The 4,820-nt window shown below is 37.9% G+C and overlaps 1 pseudogene; it reads right to left on the bottom strand.

Moving 5' to 3' along the window:
- Positions 1-3,004: 3,004 nt before the first annotated feature.
- LOC134912044 (5S ribosomal RNA) lies at positions 3,005-3,124 on the bottom strand (annotated as a pseudogene).
- Positions 3,125-4,820: the final 1,696 nt, after the last annotated feature.

Here is a 4,820-nt window from a genome sequence, read left to right as displayed (position 1 = left end):
GTATCGAGCACGCTATAGGCGGCCCGAGCACCGTAATGCTACGCTACTAGCGTAGCGGACGCTGTGTCCACGAGAGGAACACGAGCGGCGCAGACGCTGACAGGATGACACACAGTAAACCTTGTATGCAACACAATGAAAGGCTAAGCCTATACTGTAAACCTTGGTCTAGTAATGTTAACACAATGTAACGCTGATTAACCTCTATTATATAAAAGCTGCTTGAGCGATTGAGACGCTCAGAAACCCTCTATACTAGCTAGTGAAACACAGACACCTTGCTGAGGTTCCAACACCTTTACTAACGTGATTTAGCTATGTAAAAAGGGGAAAACAGTTAAAAGCTTATACACTACAGCACTAACATAAAACACCTAAACAGAATAACTGGACATATATATACAATAGCGTCTTAATCCTAAACAATAACAGTGAGAGAGAGAGAGTATGGCAAATACAAACAGAGAATAAGTTGGTTACAGAGAACTTACACACGTGGGGAATGATCGCTAGCGCAGTCCTGGAACCAGCTCTCTAGTTAGTCAATGATGAAAACTTTTGTGGAGAGAAGACTGAGCTGGCCCAGGCTGGCTGTTCTTATATACACTACATACAGTACACTACAAAGGGCCCTACAATCTCATTGTTCATTGGACACAGGACTCTGTCTTCACATTAAAACAAAAGGTCATAGGTTGATTCGAACAGGTGGGCTGTGACTATTTCAAACTGCTCAGGTGGGAGGGAATCTCAGGTTTCCCGCCGCATGGATAATCAACTGCAAATACAGTAAATGTCCATAAACTTCTTATAAACATAACTATACGAAGGAGCGATTAATCTCTTTCAAACCAACACCGGAATGTTACTAATAATATACTCTTCCGTTGCATACTAAACACCACTGCTCAAAACCTGTCTGACCCTTCGTATCATGTAAAGAGGGATCTCTCTGTCCATGAACCAGTTACACTAAAGAAACTTACTGATATTATTAAGGGGACCATAACCTATAAAATACACTATTTAGATTAACTATGTAACGATCGAGTCGCCCGCCAGACGCACACAAACTCTACCGTAAATGCGCATACCACGCGCCTGAGCGCACGACCGTGGAGGCGCCGTCACGCAACTGCGAATATGCGCACGCACGGGAGAGAATGTGCACGTGCAGCGGGCAAGCGCATGGGGTTAGTACAAGGCATCATAGGTCGCTATATTTTTCGACTTTGACAATATATATATATATATATATATATGGAAAAAATAGAGTACAGCACCAATTGTGAGATATAGCTCTAGTTACAAAATAAATTATATATGATTACAGCATTTAGAACACACAAACCCAATATCAGGGCGTCAGCCAACCTCTAAAAAATATCAGTATTACTACTGTGGTATGTGAATTGGAAAAGAGGGAATAGGGGTGCGGCGACTAGTGATGTTCAATAATAGATATAGGTTTCTATAAATATGATAAAAGGGTATAAAAATACAGGTTGAGTATCCCATATCCAAATATTCCGAAATACGGAATATTCCGAAATACGGAATATTCCGAAATACGGACTTTTTTGAGTGAGAGTGAGATAGTGAAACCTTTGTTTTTTAATGGCTCAATGTACACAAACTTTGTTTAATACACAAAGTTATTAAAAATATTGTATTAAATGACCTTCAGGCTGTGTGTATAAGGTGTATATGAAACATAAATGAATTGTGTGAATGTAGACACACTTTGTTAAATGCACAAAGTTATAAAAAATATTGGCTAAAATGACCTTCAGGCTGTGTGTATAAGGTGTATATGTAATATAAATGCATTCTGTGCTTAGACTTGGGTCCCATCACCATGATATCTCATTATGGTATGCAATTATTCCAAAATACGGAAAAATCCGATATCCAAAATACCTCTGGTCCCAAGCATTTTGGATAAGGGAGACTCAACCTGTATATAATTTCTAAAAGAGTATAAAATGCAGAGATCTGGACATGATAAAACTGATAAAAAAATACAATTTTAATTTCTAAATAACAAAAAACACATAAGGTCAGAAAAACAGAGTGGATTAAAAACCTAGGCGGTCAAACTTATCTCAGATAGAATGGAGGTCAGTGAGGGAACCCAATGCGTTTCGTCCGTTCTGGACTTCATCAAGGGGTGATCTAATGCTGGGACTGGGCTCAAATCTATACCTCTCATATTAGTTAATTGGTTGTGACATCACTTCCTGTTTGTCATATCTCATAAGTAACTGTGGTCCAAAGAAAAAAGGATAAACCTATTGGAGTATTATGGGAAATATGTAAGGACTATGTCCTTTCTTAAATATATGGAAAACAAGTGTTTGAAAGTCTAGTTTTAGTTCCACATATCGTGAGTGTGGTGCTTCCACCACACTTCCTGTAAAGTCCGTCTGACGTCGCGCCGGTGTCCAACTTCCGCCACACTTCTGGTTCTTCATTGCACACGCGCTGGCTGCCTGGGTAGTACGTCCTCTGTGGTCCAGGCCTTGGTGAACCGCATCCCGGAATGCAGGCAGCTTCCTGTATGCTTTCTCCTCCTTCCTTCTATTTAGTGGAGGTGATGGCGGCCATTTTCATGTAGCTGCAGACATATCTCTTGCTGAAATAGGTGTCTTGTATTCTATGAATTAACAGCTGCCGTGGCATAGATAATAAATAAAAAGGAAATCAGAATATACAAGTATTGTGGTTGTTATTTAGTGTGCTTACAATAATTACAAAGGGTTAATTATATGAATTGTGATTTTTATATACTTAGGATTATATATTGTTATTTTTATATTGTTTAATCTAAAAGGAAATCCAGAACCAGTGAAAATAAAATTATTAATATACATTAATATATACTTTAGTGCTAATAAAGAAGGTGTGAAGTGCTTAGTGAGTGCTGATTATAATCTATATTGCATATACAGGTGATGGATGACATATATTAAATAATAATAATTGTTTTTTTAAGCCTCTAGTTCACTTACAGTACTGAAACTTCCCAGGTAGTCTCCCTCCCTGGTACTGATCCAGCCCAACACTGCTTAGCTTCCAAGATCAAATGAGATTGGGCGTTTACCAGTGTGGTTTGACTGTATAGACATCATGACACTAAACCAGTTGTTAAAACTACTTTATTTAATAAATGTGAATTATACATAATTTACGTGAGCTATAGACTGTAGAGAAAATAATAATAGAAGCGAGGGATACTGCACTTCACAGAAACGGTGCAATTTCGTATCCTTCATTAAGACCTAAAGGATGCAGAGTTTGAAGTTGAAAGATCAAGTACATTTCACGTCTTGACAGTTTATTCGCAAGGTCACAGCCTCTTTCTCCTAGTGTGACATGTTCAATTGCCTTGAATGTTAACTCCTCAGGATTGGAATTATGTTTCAACGTGAAATGCCTTGGTACTGCGTGATTGTCCACTTTATTCTTTATACTTCGGACATGTTCCTGGATCCTCATCTTAAGAGTTCTCTTTGTTTTACCAACATATTTCATTCCACAAGTGCATTCCAGTAGGTAGATCATGGATGAAGTAATACAGTTCATAAATTCCTTGATGGTGTATTCCTTTTTTTTTTTTGCTGTCTTCTCTCGCTGGATTCCTTATTGTGTCTTTCATTTGTGCGCCTGTCCTTGCTGATAAATCCTGGTCGGTAATGGATCCCAATCTCTGAAGAGCGGTAAACCTGTTGGTTGTTCTTACATATGGACTGGATGGTGAATCAGTGCTTCCCTTCCTTCTCAATTTCCCTTTGTCTGGTACAGTTTTACATTGTTGTTTTCCCATATTGTTCGGCTGGTAACCCGGAGCTTTGAATCTGCTCCAAGTTTTCGTAAGTCCCTGGTCATAGTCTTTTTTGTCCCGTAGAAATTTCTTCTCTTCCCCTTTAATCACCTCCTCCTCCATGTGTTCCAGCTTTTTATTTAATACTTTCTCATTGATTTTATAATCCTCCTTGTCTTTAAAAATAACCATCTCTGATTCTTTTGTTCTGATCTCAGTTTCCATTTCCACAAGGGTGGTCTTTTTCTTAGTTATGAGTAGCCTCATTAGACTAATGGAACAGGAATGTAAAATAGAATCCCATTCTTCTAGAAACTTTGGATCTATATTCCCCAGGGTAGGTTGTATAAGAAGTCTTAGGTCTCTGGGTACTCTTTTAACTGCAACATAATGTTCAAGTCCTTTTATGACCCACCATGTTTTCACTTCTTTAATGAGGAGTTTTTACACCCGCCAGAACATATCATCAAGTTCTTGTGTAGGTGTCGTTTCAGTGCTCTGTTTACTCTCATTAAAAATCTTTTGACACATCATTCCTTTTGGTTGTGCGGTCACTACCTCTAAACATTTTTAGCCTAGTACTGAGCGCTTAGTCCCACCAGGCAGCGGTAACAGTATACCAACAACAAATTTACGGAAAAAATAGAGTACAGCGCCAATTGTGAGTTATAGCTCTAGTTACAAAATAAATTCTATATGACTACAGCATTTAGAACACACAAATCCAATATCAGGGCGGCAGCCAACCCCTAAAAAATAACAGTATTGGTATACTACTGTGGTATGTGAATTGGAAAAGAGGGGATAGGGGTGCGGCGACTAGTGATGTTCAATAATAGATATAGGCTTCTAAAAATATGATAAAAAGGTATAAAAATTTATAAAAATATATAATTTCTAAAAGAGTATAAAATGCAGAGAACTAGACATGATAAAACTGATAAAAAATACAATTGTAATTTATAAATAACAAAAAATACATGCAGTACTAAAACTT

Source organism: Pseudophryne corroboree, chromosome 4 (genome assembly GCF_028390025.1).
Source record: "Pseudophryne corroboree isolate aPseCor3 chromosome 4, aPseCor3.hap2, whole genome shotgun sequence".
Lineage (NCBI taxonomy): Eukaryota > Metazoa > Chordata > Amphibia > Anura > Myobatrachidae > Pseudophryne > Pseudophryne corroboree.
The sequence above is the reverse complement of the archived record's forward strand: the minus strand, read 5'-3'. Positions and strand labels throughout refer to the sequence as shown.